Here is an 18,256-nt window from a genome sequence, read left to right as displayed (position 1 = left end):
GATACTCCAATTTAAATTTCAGCTGTTCTCGGGCGATCGCTTCCGATGTCACGCTTACAATTAATTTACTCTATGATTAGTTGCGCTCCCTGCGCTTATTACAAAAAGGGTAAAAGTTCATTGCCATGGGGGTATGCAATGTATAGCATCCAATGGCAATAAAAGGGTTGTTTTTGTTTAAAAAGTGTTCCTCTGGAGCGGAAGAGAGAATACTTTGATTTCCCCCCTTCATTTCATCAAGGTGAAGCCAAAGATAAATTTTTGCTGCCTAAACCTATAAGTGGGTTTTTTTTTTTAAATTCATTTACAACTTAAACCAATAACAAAATGGCATACATTAAATGTAAAGTGTACAAAAAACAAGTTTCAATATGGCGCTGAAAATATAATACTACAAATAGATCCAAATCTATTTATAAAAAAACAGCACTATATATTGTGAAAAAGCTCCAATCACATACAACATAACCCAAAAATAGTGAGCTGTGTCTTTAACACAATAAATAAATAAATCTCTGGATTAAAACCTCTTCCAGGCAGGTAAGTCTATCCTAGTATTTTCTCCTCTCCATCCAGTCGGTGTCTTTCCCAGCCCTTGAGTCGAGCGCCGGCTTCACAGGATGCCGAGCTGGATTTGTGTAACAATTCTTCTGGGAGGCAGGGCTTACGGCTGAGCATGATGACACATTTGGCCCATGCACTCGGCTTAATCAGATCTGCCCTCACTTCGACCAGTCTCAATTTAAGTCTAAAAAATTGGCAAATCGCACCATATAATTGGCTAAAATAGAAAACCTTATCTGTCAATATATATCAATTTGGATGAATTTCAGGCAATTCGGACACTTCCGATTGTCCGAATAGCTGAATTGGCGAAGTTCCGAAGCACAGTATTGCTGAAGTACTAATATACCTACTGTGACGGTACAATCCGTTACTCCGTCAAGCATTCCCTTCTTCCCATAAAATAAAATCACCAAGTAATCCACAGAGTAATAACTTGCTGGTCTCGCCAAATAATCCACACATGAGCCAAAGCTTAATGCTGGAACAAGACTGATTTACTGGCACACAGAACTCACAATTTATGCAACACAAAACTCCTCCTCTGTGCCAGGCTAGATAATTGAGTTTTAGCAATTGGGGTTGGGGATATGGGCCGACTGCCCAGCATCCCTGTAGGGCCGGTAGAGAGACTGCGGTCCCATCTCCACCTGCCATCTGTGTGCGTCCCCAGGACACGTCTATGAGGTTCACTACCTCAGGTACCTCCTATTGGTGAAGGAGAGGGAGGCCGGTTGCCTCCCCTCCCCAGGACGCTGGTTGCTGTACGGTGGAGGGATCTGCCATCCCCCTCCTCCTGGAACTCAGGCCGCCGCTGGGGAGAGAGACCGGGTGTCTCCCCTCCCTGGGAGATGTACTGCCGCTGGGGATCTGGGCCGGGTACCCAGCATCCCTGTAGGGCCGGTGGAGAGACCTCAGTCCCATCTCCACCTGCCATCTGTGCACGCCTCCAGGACAAATCTATGAGGTCCACTACCTCAGGTACCTCTGGCTGGTGAAGGAGAGGGAGGCCGGTTGCCTCCCCTCCCCAGGATGCTGGTTGTTGTACGGTGGAGGGATCTGCCATCCCCTCCTCCTGGAACTCAGGCCACCGCTGGGGAGAAAGACCGGGTGTCTCCTCTCCCTGTGAGATGCACTGCCGCTGGGGATCTGGGCTTGCCGCCCAGCATCCCTGTAGGGCCGGTGGAGAGACCTCAGTCCCATCTCCACCTGCCACCTGGGGTTCCTCCCAGTACATCTCTATGATATCTTCCCAGCTGAAGGGGTCTGGATCTGGGTCTGTCACCTTGCTGTCCTGCTGAGCCTTCCCAATGGAGTGGAAGAGACCTCGGTAGTCCTGCTCCAGTTCCCACTCCATGGTTGCTAGGTGAAGCAGGTCTTGCCCAACCTCATGGGGGTCATCCCAGTCATGCCTAGCCTCCCTTGTGTAGAAAATGTCCTGAAGTCTGGTCTGCGCAGGGCTCCCGAAGTCAGTCTCTGCAAAGGACTCCCATAACAAGCCAGGACCATCAAACTCCTCTCCCTCTGGCTTGTAATGCTCGGCTGTCCAGGGTATATACTGTGCCATATACCTGGTAGGCATCCTCCAGCCATAGCTCCTGCCATACCCGGTGCTCCAGTTCCTCCACCCATTTTTCCAGGGGCTGCTCTCCCAGGTAGGACATCCGCAGGGCCACTTGCTTCTGCAACCGCTACTCTTCACTGGGGAGACTCTCACCCCGCCACCGTTGTACCTCGTCCAGGGCCTTGTTCCACAATCCCTTACGAATGGCCTCTCTCAAGTCTAGTATGTACTCCTCTGATACAGGCCCATCCTTTTGGGCCAAGTGCTGCTGCATCCTCCTGCGAAACTCCTCTTCCATGTTGCTGTGGATAGGGACGCTGCCCGTAGCTAGCTCTATCCCTTGAATTCCTCCGAAGCCAGGGTCGCTGCACGAGTGCTATCGTTGCCCTCCATGCACTATATATGAGTGCTTTCCTTGAATCCTCTGTGCCGGGAAAAAGAAGGGAAAATCCCGCCGCTTGCCACCAGTTGTGACGGTCCGTTACAATCCGTTACTCCGTCAAGCATTCCCTTCTTCCCATAAAATAAAATCACCAAGTAATCCACAGAGTAATAACTTGCTGGTCTCGCCAAATAATCCACACATGAGCCAAAGCTTAATGCTGGAACAAGACTGATTTACTGGCACACAGAACTCACAATTTATGCAACACAAAACTCCTCCTCTGTGCCAGGCTAGATAATTGAGTTTTAGCAATATACATAGTTCAATTATCTGCTGGCCAGAACATTTACAGTTTAACATACTTTTTACCTAACATTCATAACTCTAAAACCATACATCTCATTCACATAAAAATTACATATTCACTATCAATCCATTCAGGGGAACAACATATTAAAAAATGGCATGAATCAGACATGGGGTTCAAAAGTTAGTAAAAGTATCTTTTGTCCCTTACTGGCAGCATGGCAATCTGGTTTGGACAGGTTTTACAGAGGCCTCTATCCTGGAGACAAAGGGGAAAGTAATCAAATTATCCAGGGCTAGAGGCAGACTCCATTGAGCACATGGTTGCAAAAAGACATAAAACACTTTAAAATACATAAAGTCACCTTTTACACATAACACAGACATTTATTTTATACTTTTTAAACCGAACAGATACAGATATTTAAACAGCAGGGAGAGGGTTTAACTGAGGGCCCACAGGCAAGTACATGGAAAATCCTTCACACCTACCCAGTGGAAGAATGTTACACTGTATACCAGTCTAAATAAAAAGTATTCAAACATAACCAGGATTCAGCTGTAGGCATTTGCAACACATCAAGTAATGTGTTCTTATAAAACGTAAGTTACTTAGCCAGTCAATGGACGGGAATGAGTTGGTAGGTAGCTCCCTAATACCATGCGAATTATGGAATTATCTACTTAAAGGACCACTCTAGGCACCCAGACCACTTCAGCTTAATGAAGTGGTCTGGGTGCCAGGTCCAGCTAGGGTTAACTAATTGTTTTATAAACCTGTTTATAAACATGTTTATCAATATGTTATAAATATGTTTATCAATTAGTTAAGCCTTCCCCTATTTCCTCTAGTGGCTGTCTCACTGACAGCCGCTAGAGGCGCTTGCGTGATTCTCACTGTGAAAATCACAGTGAGAGCACGCAAGCGTCCATAGGAAAGCATTGTAAATACTTTCCTATGTGACCGGCTGAATGCGCGCGCAGCTCTTGCCGCGCGTGCGCATTCAGCCGACGGGGAGGAACGGAGGCGGAGAGGAGGAGGAGAGCTCCCCGCCCAGCGCTGGAAAAAGGTAAGTTTTTACCCCTTTCCCCTTTCCAGAGCCCGGCGGGAGGGGGTCCCTGAGGGTGGGGGCACCCTCAGGGCACTCTAGTGCCAGGAAAACGAGTATGCTTTCCTGGCATTAGAGTGGTCCTTTAAAGGCTGAAAGACCTAAATTGGTCTCTCAGCCAAATTTACGACTACCAAGCAAAAATTATTCCCCTATCGCCTACTCGCTATATTGCTATATGGCTGCGCACTGTTTAAAAGCCCCCACTAGCGTGGCATGGGTGGGGGGCACACTTTTTTTTTTTAAACTGAAGGGGGGGCCTATTGGCCCCACCCCTGAGTGGCGGGTGGGGCCCTAAATCACAATAAGGGGGGGAACCTATTCTCCTTCACCCCACACCTGAGCGGTGGGTGAGGGCCTTAAATACTAATATGGGGGGGCCTGGCCCTCACCCCTGGGTGACAGATGGGGGGGGCCCTAAATAAAAATGTTACACGCCCTCCCAGCTGACTAGGGGTCTCCAAACCACTAGTAACCCCCACCCAAAAAAAATGAATAAACCCCTACCTACCACCCTCACCCTAAAAATAGTGAGGGGGGGATTAATAACTAGGGTGGGTGCCAGGGGGGAGGAAAATAGGTTTCCCCCCCATATTGGTATTTAAGGTCCTCACCCACCACTCAGGAGTGATGGCTTGGGGGAGGACAATAGGTCCCCCCCCCTTATTCTACTTTAGGACCCCCACCCTTGTGCGGCGCCGCTCATTAGTGGGGGTTGGGGTGGAGGAGGACAACTGGTCCCCCCCCCCTCTTATTATACTTTAGGGTGCCTACCAGCCACTTGGGTGGGGGCCAGGGGGAGACCAATAGGTCCTCCCCATTTTCTAATTTAGGGCCCCCAACCGCCACAGACTAGACATGCCCCTACTCGCATGTAGGGGAAGAATTTACTAATCCTAAGTAATCTTTATTTAGTATTAGTAAATTTTGACTGAAAGACCAATATAGGTCTTTCAGCCTTTTGATACATAGCTCCCTAATACCATGGGAATTATCTACTAGGCGGCTGCAAGAGAACATCCGAAGTCCCGAATTTCAGAATGCCGAACCGAATATTTTCCCCATGCACATCCCTACCAAAGTCTCATTGCATACAAACTTGATTCACAAAAATGTTACAATTCCTCTGTGGCAAACAGAACCTTGCCACGGCCATTTGGAGGAGCCTGCTTGCCAGCCTCCTGCACCAGGACTATGGCCACTGTGATAAGCCTTGGTTAAAGGTACTGTTCGTGTCTTTTGTACTTGTATGGTTCGGTATATTGGGCTTAACAAATGGATTGTACTTATTCTGTTCGATTACCGAACAGTTGGACCACCCAAAACAGGAGTGTGCAGCCCATTGACCTCCCTGACTTATGTTTAACCGCAACGTTCTAAGTGGTTAGCTGGGTGGCTGTCGTTCGTAGGTAGGAACACGTGGCGGCGGCCATCTTTAGCCACGATCACATACAGCAGTGTTTGGTCGTCAAATGCAAGGAACTATAATCGGACACTCAGCGGCGCGAACACTGCTGAGGCTTCAATATCGTCATACATTCGTCTGGATTCATATGAGAAAAGCGGCGTTTGGTAGAAATAAGCTGCCGGACCAGAAACATAGACTAAGTGCCCATACAAATTCCTGTGTTTGGTATTTTGACTGTGTTTCTATGTTCCCAAAATAGACTGACCACACAGCATGATTCTCTGGAACTGTTTTGGGCATGGGACCATGCATGCTGTCGGTCAAAATGTGACTTCCTGGAAATTCCCGAACCGATCAGGCTGATCTTTGGATATGTTGAGCCCCCAGATCCGGGCTATCAGGGGATATGGGGTTTCCATGGGTTTTGGGGGTACTTTCTGGGTACTGTTAAACTGTATATTTTTCTGTGCTTGGAGATAATTGGATTAGATTTGTACAGTTCCTGATCCAATTATCTCCCAAGCACAGAGGAGGGTTTATCTGTTTATGTATGGGAGTGTCCTGGATCTGCGAGCCAATGTAATTGTTTATTTCTGCTGTGGTTTATTCGGTTTCAGGGGGGAGTGTGGGGACTTGATATAAGGCCAGTTGTGTCTCCTATTAAATGAGTTTCTGCTTACCCTCAACATAGAGCCTCGTCTCATTTGTGGGGGAAACTGCTGTATCTACCCTGGGGATTGCGATCTAACTATAATGGGTTATAATCACTTGCTCTTGTAAGAGCAGCCTGCTACACTCTCTGGCGTAGGAGAGGTCTGCCCACTGGAAGCTGGGTCTTGGTCTTGGGTCCAGTGTGGGTGGAGGACAGCGGGACCCCAGCCAAGCTGTAACTCTGGAAGTGGGGACTACGGTGCTGATGGTGTCTGGTGCTGTGCTTGTGGTACTCGGTAAGCAATAGGAAGCAGCAATTGGCGGAGGCACCCAGCTGGTATGCCAGGTGGTTCGCCACATCCTACATGGAAAGGCAGTGTTGTAAAAAAATCCACATAGTTAAAATTACTCCCATTTATACGAAATATCATAGACTTGTATCAAAATACAACACATCATTAGAAAACCCACTCACGTGCTAAAAATTAAGAACTTTTTTTTTCTTTTTTTTTTTATGTGGGCTGCACAATATGCCCACTCCACAAAAGAATTGGAGAACATACAAATAATATGTTAAAGAGTGTTACACAGCAGTGTTTTAAAGAAAAACATATGAACCCCAGAGGTTAATATTAGTAGGAATTCAAATAATTACTAAACCCCATAGGAGTGGAGACCATATTTTAAAAATAGGAAGGGAGGAAATTAAGTGGGTCCACAAATTAAAAACTCGAGTCACATGGTCTTAATATAGAATTTGATCTTTATTTTTTTTTTATAATTTATACAGGAAGTTTTTAATAGGGTTGTTATTTGTACGAACTCTTTTCTCCTTTCCCTTTGAGTTGGTACAGTTATTATGCATTATGATACAATGGTATGCGGTTTTGTCTTCTTAAAATAAAAAAATATATAAAAAAATAAATATACTTTTTTTTTATCTTAATTCATTTTTAGCATGTGTTTCTATGTTTCTATGAGTGGGTTTTCTAATGAGTTGTATTTTGATAATGGTCTATATTTTGTATAAATGGAAGTTATTTTAACTGGATATTTTTAGTACACTGCCTTTCCATGTAGTAATTTTAAAATTTTAGTGAATAATCCCCTTTTGTATGTAATGAGACTTTGGTACTGACATTTGTTTATGGAGATTAGGTTTTCTATTTTAGCCAATTATATGGCACCATTTATGGACTTTTTGGGAAGTCACGCCCAATTTTGAGACTCAAACTGAGACTGTGGTCGAAGTGAGGGCGGATCTGATGAAGCAGAGTGTATGGGCCAAATGCGTCCTACACAAATCCAGCTTTGAGTCCTGTGAAGCCAGTGCTCGACCCAAGGACTGGGAAAGACTCTGACTGGATGGAGAGGAGAAAATACTAGAAGGTAGACTTACCTGCCTGGAAGAGGTTTTTATCCAGATTGTAAATAAAGCATTTTTTGTCTTCACCACAGCTGTCTCCATATTGGCAAAATATGCCATCACAATTCAGAGCAGACTATACTGCTTTACGTTTGTGAGTTTCAATCTATTTTACCGATTTTCTTTCATACATGCATATTGCCTGATGTGCTGGTCCTTGTGGGGTTTTTTTTTTTTTTTTTGAGATTTCATATTGGAACCTTGAAACAAGCAGAGTGGGATACTCCTAAGCAAGTTAAAAGGCATTTTTATCACTATTGTGCCGTCGCATAATTTTTGCACAATTATACCTATATCAGTGTGTTTTTGCACAGTGCACACAGACACTTTGGGTGTAAGCATATTATTGAACTAATTGTTTCATGCAAAATTACACTTTTATTGCAAGGTATTTATTTATTGTGTTAAAGACACAGCTCACTATTTTTGGGTTATGTTGTATGTGATTGGAGCTTTTTCACAATATATAGTGCTGTTTTTTTCTAAATAGATTTGGATCTATTTGTAGTATTATATTTTCAGCGCCATATTGAAACTTGTTTTTTGTACACTTTACATTTAATGTATGCCATTTTGTTATTGGTTTAAGTTGTAAATGCATTTAAAAAAAAAAAAAAAAACCTATATACCTATATCCGTGTGTTTTTGCACAGTGCACACAGACACTTTGGGTATAAGCATATTATTGCACGAATTGTTTTATCCAAAATTACACTTTTATTACAAGGTATTTATTGTCCTAAAGACACAGCACACTTTATTTTTTGGTACATATTCAATGTGCATTCGTATCGCAGCACATTTTTTTTTTAACCCTTTTTATGGTCTACAAACTACTGCAATATTAACATCTCGTCACGTATCCTATAAGTGAGGATTGTACCACTGTATGCCATTTGTACTAGAGCTGGTTTATATCTCTACAAAATATGAGTAGGATGAATTAGACCTTGTTGCCTCTCTAATCCGATATTTCTTTTTTATTTTATTTTTGTTCGTATTGCACCTTCATCCACTCTTTGTTCCCATCCAGCTCCAACAGAGAATATTCCTCCCAAAGACTGATTATCTCTCCGCAGGGCCACCACCAGAAATTTTGGGGCCCCTAACTCAGCTCAGGGTCTGGGGCCCGCCTCCAAATATGCCCACTGGGTCAGTGGCGGATCCAGAGCCTGATCTTGAGAGGGGCACTTCTGGATTATTTAACTAAATAATCCAGACACAATAACCACTACAGCTCAGTGTAGTGGTTATGGTGCCAATAGTGCCCGGACCCCCTCCCAGAGTAAGTAGTCAAACCGTTTAAGAACAGTTTGTCAACTTACCTGAGGTCTGCTGGGAAATGGGGCTGTCATAGGGCATATGAGCAGTGGTGTGTGTGAGTGGTGCAATGTGTGAGGGGTACAGTGTGTGAAGGTTGTAGTGTATGTCAGGGGTGCAGTGTGTGTGTTAGGGGGCAGTGGGTGTGTGACAGTTGCAGTGTGTGTGTGTGTGTGTGTGTGTGTATAGGGGGCAGTGTGTGTGTGTGTGTATAGGGGGGCAGTGTGTGTGTGTGGGGGGGGGGGCAGTATATGTGTGGGAGGGGCAATGTGTGTGTGTGTGTGTGTGTGTAGGGTGTGAGAGTGTTATAAGGCATGTGGGGCTTTTTTATATGCTTTTTTTTTTTTTTTAAATTTTTTATTAAAATAAATATTAATTATGCCCCCCCTCCCTTATTACCTTTACTGGGAGGAGGGGGGACATTTCTTGATCCCTGGTGGTCCCAGTGGGATTCATTGGTGGTTCCAGTGGGGAGAGTGAACTCTAGCCCGGAGCTCCAGGGCTAGAGTTTACTCTCGCGAGATTTGGAGCGTTGCCGTGGTAACCGTGGCAATGCTCCAAGCTCGCAAGAGGAGGACCCGGAGGAGCTGCAGGCTGAGCTCCCGGGTCCTCTCTCCCTCCCCCACCGGCTGCCAGCATAGTGCCTGCGGACCGGTGAGAGAGATCTCTGGTCCGCAGGCATATTGCAGGGCTAGCACCTGCATGTGCTGGCAGGGGAGAGGGAGACCATCGGTTTTCTCGGTGGGGAGGGGGGGCAATTGCCCCGTTGCCCCCCCTCCCCCTGAATCTGCCACTGCACTGGGTCTGCCTCCAAATACCGCCCACAGGAATACACACACAGACACAAACACACACTGATACAAAAGGACACACATACTGAAACAGACATACATGCATACAGTATACATACTGACACAGACCTACTGGGACATACACACAGGCATACATAGTGACACAGACACATACTAACATACATACAGACACACATGCACGAGGACATAAAGACACATACATACAGACACAGACATACATACATGCACACACACATACATTCATACATGCAGACATAGACACTGACATCCATACACACATACATTCATAATGGCATAGACATACACAGACATACATTTATAATGGCATACAGACATGCATACTGACAGACATACATGCATACAGACATCCATATACACATACATACAGACATACGTTCATAATAATATGCAGACATACATTCATACTGACTTACAGACATACATATATAATGACATACAGACATATATATATATATATATATATATATATATATATATATATATACATACATACATACATACATACCTACAGACAGACATACTTGCATACAGACATGCATGCAGTCAGACAGACATACACACAGACATGCATGCATACAGATGGACAGACATACGTAGACATACATGCATACAGACATGCATGCATGCATACATAGACAGACAGACAGACATACACAGACAGACATAGCTCATTTTCCAGCCACCCTCTTGTCTCTTACCTTTTGTTTGCAGGAGGGTGGCTGGGGATGATTGGAGTCGGCGCGGCTGCCTCTTCACTGCCTGGCTCTCCCTCTTCACTGGCAGGCGCGCACTCCTCCCGCGCGGAGTGTGCTGGGAGGAAGTGACCACTTCCTTCCAGCAGCACTTGCGGCTGCTTTTTTTTTTTTTTTTTTTTTATATATGGGCCCGGTCGTGCTATACAACGGCCACAGCCGTTATGGTTGTCACCCCCTGATGGCGGCCCGGTCTCTCCGGCAAGATTTGTATTAAGACCTTTCTCTCTTTTTGGCATTTATGTGGTGTGAATTTGACAGTTATTGGACTCTTTTCAAATATATAATTTTAGGATTTAGCTTTGTTTTCTTTGGTGCAACCTTCCCCTTTTTACCTTCTGTATTACTCTTGCTAGTAGGACTTGGAGAGAACCCAACTCTAGGTTTGCTGCCTCATACAATATTATTTTACAGTATTGGTTTTCCCAGCGCTGTTTCCTTTGTTTTGTATTTTACCAGGTACTCACTGTCCCTAGTTTTTTCTTTATTGCAAACCTTTTCACTTGTAGCAGTTCCCTGTACCCCGGCTGCATACCTCAACCAAGGATTGCTTCCTAGCTTGAACTGGGGAAACCTGTCTTTTGCCCCAGTCGCCATGGCTTGACTGGGGTCCTTCTGAAACATTTCCATCCTTGAACAATATAGGTAACCAGCTCTATTTACTCCCTGGACGAGAGTGCTGGGAGCGATAGTCCCCACAAGGACTTTCCCCATTGAATTTCCCATGAGCTGGAACAAGATGCTGAGCAATGAATAGTCCTTTCACCTCCCAGTAACTAGACGACACATAGTTCTGGAAATGCAAATGACTTTAAAGGGACACTCCAGGCACCCAGACCACTTCAGCTCATTGGAGTGGTCTGGGTGCCAACTCCCACTACCCTTAACCCTGCAAGTGTAATTATTGCAGTTTTTTTAAAACTGCAATATTTACCTTGCAGGGTTAAGTCCTCCCCTAGTGGCTGTCTATTAGACAGCCACTAGAGGACACTTCCTGCTTCATAGCACAGGTTTTCTGTGCTAGAGCGTCGCTGGACGTCCTCACGCTGTGTGAGGATCTCCAGCGTCGCTCTATTCCCCATAGGGAAGCATTGAAATTCATTTTCAATGCTTTCCTATGGGGTGCGCTAATGCGCATGCGCGGCATTGCCGCGCATGCGCATTAGGTCTCCTCGGCCGGCGGGCGAGATCAGTCTCGCCCACCGGCCGACGTAACCAGAAGGAGGAGCGGCGGGGGAGGAGGAAGCAGCGACGTGGGACCTGTCGCTGCCCCTGGTAAGTGACTGAAGGGGTTTTCACCCCTTCAGCAACTGGGGATTGGGGGGTGGGAGGGAGAGGGACCCTCCAGTGCCAGGAAAACGGATTGTTTTCCTGGCACTGGAGTTTCCCTTTAATGAGCAAAACTCTGCTTTTTATGCACAGACCACAGCAGAGGGTCTCTATACAATAGAAGCTCTGCCCAGGTGTGTCTGTGCTTGGGAGATAATTGAGTTAAAGTCTGGTAAGATTTATCTCCCAGATACAGAAAACCAAAACTAAAAGTACCCCAAAACATACAGGAATCCCACGTGTCCTACATCCCCCCCCCCCCAAATAGTCCTGATCTGAGCACCCAAGTTGTCGAAATAGTGATGCTCAGATCACTGCAGTATAGGGGAATCTCCACAGAGGGAAAGTTTCGACCGGCCGCATGCGTAGTCCATGCCCAAAATAGTTCTAGTGCAATTAGTGCTTTGGCCGGTCAACTTTCAGGGGTTCCTGTGGCCAAAATACGGAGTGCTCCACCTGGCTCTCAGGGAGCATTTGTTCCTTAGTCTCAGACACCTTCCCACTAAAAAGCACTTTCCTGGCAGGTCGGCAAGTAATTCCAAACACCGGACCAGGTTGACAAGGAACCGCAAGGTCACATAGCTGAAAACGGTTCTATAACAATCACGGTTCAGTACCACTTGTCACGAACGCACCCCACTTCAAGAGTGTGCGTGATGTAGTTGTGGTGGTGAAAGGGTTAACGTTCACTATTTGTCTGCACTAGACTGGAAATTATAAAATCCCCCTTAACACCACCACACTTAAGCATAATAATATAAAGATTTCCATTTTAACGCTGCCAAGACCATTTATAAACTGGATGCCTTGGTCCCTCAGGTACTAAATAATAAAAACCCACCAAATGTAACTTGGCACAATATTTATGCAATTGCAAAATACGAATTAGTCTCTTGAGGTAACGTGATTTTTTTTTTTATCAGACAAAGGCAGCACTTAATAAAGGAATATTTATTATGACCAAAAATAGTCACTGTGCATACAAAAATATGACAATCAAATTATTTACACCAACAATAGATTAAAAAAAAAAAAAAGTGGTGAAATAACAGAAGTCCTAATCACTTATTCAGCTTTTCAAAGTTAAACTTCTGCCCCAGAAAGGTCTCTGGCAGGAAAGATGGTGACTCACTTAAAATTAGATTCTGACCCCTCAAGCAAGTACAAAGACATTAAAGTATCCTTGGATATATACCATGTGGATTACCACAACTGGTTTAGAGGTGGAGTTAAGGAATATCTATACAGACAATAAGTGACCACCCCTTTGTGTCCCAGACCGACATCAATCCTAGTGGAGACATTTGGTTCTATCTTCTCTTATGTACTTGCCACATAAATAACTGCATCTATCAATTTATTTTCCATTCCATAGATCTCACACTCCTTATTTATGACCCAATAATAGTGGACATCACAATCCCTTCCCCTATGGCTGTTATGCCAATCATGTTTGGGGTTGTTTAGAAGATGGCGCTTGTCACATTATAAATGTTTAATGCTTAATTACTCTGTGGGTAAAGATTAATGTGTTTTTCTTTTGGATATGATACTGGAACAAGGCTAATGGCCATTAACATATCAGAGATTGACTCATCAATTAAGAGGTACAGGCCATATGGCTGAAGCCAGACATTCAGGCTTTCCAAGTGTAGTATCTCACACCTTGCAGAGCCTTTGATTAATCACAGGATCCATCCATATGGTAACCTATCTGAGCCCTTTTCACATTCCTATGCCATTTACATTACCTCTTCTATCATCTGACCTCTGTGGGGGTTCCAGATTCAAAGAGAAATTTAGGTTATAAACCTTCTGACCTTCAATACAATCAAATGCGAACGGCCGCCAGGGTGCAAGTGTTCAGTTCAATTAGAAGGTAAAGTGCAGAACCCGGGGCAATGAGGGTGGCTGGGCATGGGTAGCTCTCGAATGGGGTCTCAGACCATAGTCGGTAGTCAGGCCAGCTTCCACACTCCTCCAGGAGTTTGTGGCAAACGTTTGTGGTAAGGAGCATTTGTCACATTCACCTTGTATTCATTGGTGCTGCCATCGGCTCCTCCTTGCATGATGGTCCAATCCAATGCACCTCAGAGAAAAGCATTGGAGACTGTAGGTGCATTTGTATTGATTGCTGCATTCTGCTATTAATTCTGTCATGAATTATTACATGCAATGATTCTCTATAGCAAGCAGTGTTGGCATTACTCATGCTGCCACAGTATGCCTAAGTATGAGAGCTAGGAAGTAACAATCTTGGCCCTATTAGCCAGTAGGCATGGGTGGCTTGAAGCATTTATTAATTTATGATTAGAAAAAATATTGCCCTCCCTGATATTTTGCAGTAAGGGGGATATCAAGACCCATGTTGGTCCAGTGGAGCTCTGTATCTGCACCTCTGCTAGGTGCAGACCTTGTGTAACAAATGAGCTTTTAACGCGTCAGTGTTGCTGTTGTAAACTGCAACAAGTCTCTAAATGGTCAGCTACTGATGGTCTCCACATGAGGTGCCAACAAGAGGCTGTTGGACGGCATTAGAGTTGGCAGACTGAGTGGAGTAGCCTTGCACACTGGCCAACCTGCCAGACCCTCAGTCCTGACATTTTGAAAGTCACTTGTAAAGTTGGTGCAATTTGACCTTGTGTGAACAGACCATTTTATATATAATTTCCACAAGAGGTGCACAAAAATAGATATTGCCTGGTACTAGTAGCCAGCAGAACTAATGGCCAATTTAGTGGGGGGAAAAGGCCAGCACTCATGGGACTTTAAGTAATACTTTTTTTTTATTCAGATCAACGTTTCAGTTTACAGCCTAAATGTTCATCAGGCTTTCTTCAACTACATTGGCTATACATATGTAATATGTATTCAGTCCAACTCTAATTTTATATCTGACAAATTCTTCAGTATGTCCTAAGATTCTTTAAAGAGCAAAATAAATTTTATTTTGAAAATGTTACAGCATATTTGAATGCATTCTATGACATGCAATGTCAATACCAAGATCTGATCTGTAGGATTTTCTGTGAACCTGTGAAGTAGCCTCCTAATTCATGATGTTGCTAATTTGTCTAACGATAATGAGAATAAGAGGCAGTTGTGTTGAGGCAGGGGAAAAGGGTGTCTCGGGGATGGAGAATTTATAAAGGAAGGTGAAACGACCTGACCCACACAGTGAATTCACCTTTTCTCTCATCACTCAGCCATTCACATTTTTTACAAGATGCAATGTATTTTTTCGTTGTATGGGCTTTGAAGACTAAAAACGAGCTAACAATCCAAGGAGCCAAAATCTCTTTGATATTTTCCTTCAAACACTTCCGTCCTACTGATTCCTAATGCCAGCGCTGTCTGTGGGGACTCGCACATCTTATTTAGCTTCAGGGTGATAAAAACATGTTTTGATCCGTATTCCTGTTTTTATCAGCAAAATGCTTTTATGGAACAGCGACAGATTTTTAACCCAAAACATTCCACATAGAAATGGCTATGACTCCAAATTAAGAGTGACACAAGGAAAATCATGAGAATCTGGTTTAAAAAAAAAAAAAAAAACATAAGTAGTTATGGTCCTGACTAGGGTGAAAGAGGGCTCCCTGACTAAACCTAATCTTACGTTTTTATTTATTTTCTTTATCACCTTTCAACCCCCTGCTAAAATGCATCACCAAGGAAAATATGCTTGTCCACGATTTACAAACAAAGTGAAACCATTTGATTCCTAAATAAATGTTAATAGTTGAGACACTAGTCGCTGTACACTTTTATAGTCTATAACTTAATAAATAGAACAAGCTAACTGATGAGCTTACAGAAATCCACAATGCCTCCTTTTAGGTTTTGTGCAGTAGTTTAATTCATGTCTTCTCATGAATGAATGTATTGAACCTTATGTAGCATAAACAACCCCTTGCTGGTCAGGGTTTTAAAATATGCTAGACTTTTTATGCTCCGTTAAAAAAAAAGTGTTTAAATTGTTTATGTAAAAATGTTGGTTATATTAGAGTAATACTCAAAAAATAAAAATAAAAAAAATCTCTGCAGTTTCATAGCAATCTCTACAATGACCAGTATCCTGAAACACAGGGTACGTTGATAAGTACAAGTACTTGAGATTTTGAGAGATTAAATTATGGGTACGGGAAAGAATGGAGTAAACTGAACACTCATCAGGTCTCTGAGGTTTTCAGTAGTATGTATCTTTATGTGTTTGGAAACAATCTATCTCAAAATCAGGTTTTCACAGAGAACATTGCTTAAATGCAATAAACAGTCTGTATTTCATTTCACAAGCATGTCTGTAGATGTTGGTCTTTAGGTAAACGTAGAGCATATTTGTAGCCACATGTGTTTATCAATGCATTATCCATGTTTCTATTTGTTTACTCTGCATGATAGGATCAGTAGTATTGGATGCTAGGAGTCGTAGTCAATGCATATAGATATAAGAACATTTCAAGAAGTGGAGCGATATTTAGGTGACAAGCCCCATCCCACATGCATATGAAATTAAAAATAGCAGCTATACTTATACTCACAGTAGCTGACAATCACAGAGCCAGATCAGTATGATACATGTAAAAAAGGAATTGAAAAATAATAGTGCAGATCTGTATGGTTTTATTGCACTTATGTAAATTGTACTATAATCACATTCCGTATGCTCATTGATGGTAAAAGTAACAATTTATTTGAAAACAATAGGTTAAAAAATCAGTAAAAAAAAAAAACAACCTCTAAATAGAACAGAAAATATGCACCCAGGTTGCTGCTTACAGGAATGAATGGGGAGTATAACCGTGTATATACCCGCTACTCATTCCCACACTGGGAGTCGCCCATGCAGATTTGTGATTCCGGCAAGGTGCGTTTGGTGGAGTCCAAATTTCAAGCTGTGTAGCTGCTGTTCGTATTTCCTGGCTGCACTCGGCTCCGCCCACCTGGATGAGCAATGACGTCACGTCTACGCGTTTTGCCGTATAGACAGCTTCGCCAGGACGTTTGAAGCTGATATGCCCTTTTAACGGATGGCATTGGGCTGTCCTAAAAATTGCATTTATGTCTGTGTTCGGTTGAATTGTAACCTGTATATGTGAAGTGTATGTAGCATTCGTATGATTGTTCGGTAAAATCACTCCAGTTATTATGCGAGTGAAACTATCGAACATTCAGACCACCCCAGGAGTAAGTGTGCCTCCAATTACTGTTCGCAACAATGTTGCAAAAGTCATTCGTGCAGTTTATTCCCTTTTTCTGTGACCGACCACAGGGCCAAAATGCATGGAACCAATTTCGGCTGTTCCCTCCAGCGCGGTCGGTCTATTTACTTCCACAAATTTCCTGAACCCCTGGTCTGATCTGGGTGATTTTTGGATATGTCACTCACCCAGATCAGGGCTACCAGGGAATGTAATATTTTAAGGGGTACCCCTATGTTTAGGGGTACATCCAGAAACCCAGGTAATATGTGTCCTGTATAATGCGATTATAAGTCAGGCTAAGGGGAGGAGATGTGTGGGCGGCTACTTAGGTATGATTGGATACTGTACTAATGATTTGTAAAACCCTCCCTTGCATGGGAGAATGCTTTATAAGGAAGTTGTGTGAATTAAAAGTCAGTTCTGCTCCTGATGCTGTGTGTCATCCAGTCATTGGGATCTGTATGGGAATATTCGTGGTTTACCTTGCTTGCTGGGATTATTAATTTATGGTATTTTATTGCTTGTTCCTGAGCCTTACTGGGATCTTTAGTGGAGTTAACCTGTGAAAGATCAGCTCTCCGCTACATCCCTTCCTTCTAGGCCTTGTATAAGGGCAAATGTCCATTTTTGATTTGGCCAAGTCCTCAAAACTTGGCTTTGCATATTGTAAACCACCCAAAGTTTTTGAAACTGCCTACTGATTTAAAGTGACATCTATTTACATATAACAGATCATACTTGCTAATCAAACTAATACCTTTTTTCAGCTGTTTTTCTATATATTGTATTAAATAATCCTTCTTTAACGCCTTAAGGACACGTGACCTGTCATGATTCCCTTTTATTCCAGAAGTTTGGTCCTTAAGGGGTTAAACATACAGCCTACAGATAAGACAATAGTATGGATCAACACAGAATGTAATACATTTTATTAGTATTGTTCAAACTCTTATACAGGTGTTTTCATATAAATGTAACACTGGTCATTATCATTAAGGGACATATCATTTTACATTTAAAGTGCCATAGTGGGAATGAATGTACATAACAGTGTTAGAATTTATGTACAAAACCGTGTGAAAATGAGAATGAGGTGGATATTCCAAAACCCTTCTAATATAGATGGGTATGTAGAAAAATTAAAAAATATAAAAATGAGGAGAACATATTCTTTAACCAGAGATTATAGTGCCAACTGCTGGTTTCTATATAGCTATTCACATCAATGGATTTAAAGGATTGTCTCAATTTTTCTTTTCTCCACATAGATCATTAAGTCTAGAAAGTTAAATTCCCTTGCTCCCTAGTTAGAAGTTAAATCGATACCCCACTTATTGGAGTTAATATATTCAATGAAAGAGTTCAAAAGTTCTTCTCTCCCTCTCCAAATGAAAAACAGATTGTC

The sequence above is a fragment of the Pelobates fuscus genome, chromosome 13, assembly GCF_036172605.1.
Source record: "Pelobates fuscus isolate aPelFus1 chromosome 13, aPelFus1.pri, whole genome shotgun sequence".
NCBI lineage: Eukaryota > Metazoa > Chordata > Amphibia > Anura > Pelobatidae > Pelobates > Pelobates fuscus.
The sequence above is the reverse complement of the archived record's forward strand: the minus strand, read 5'-3'. Positions refer to the sequence as shown.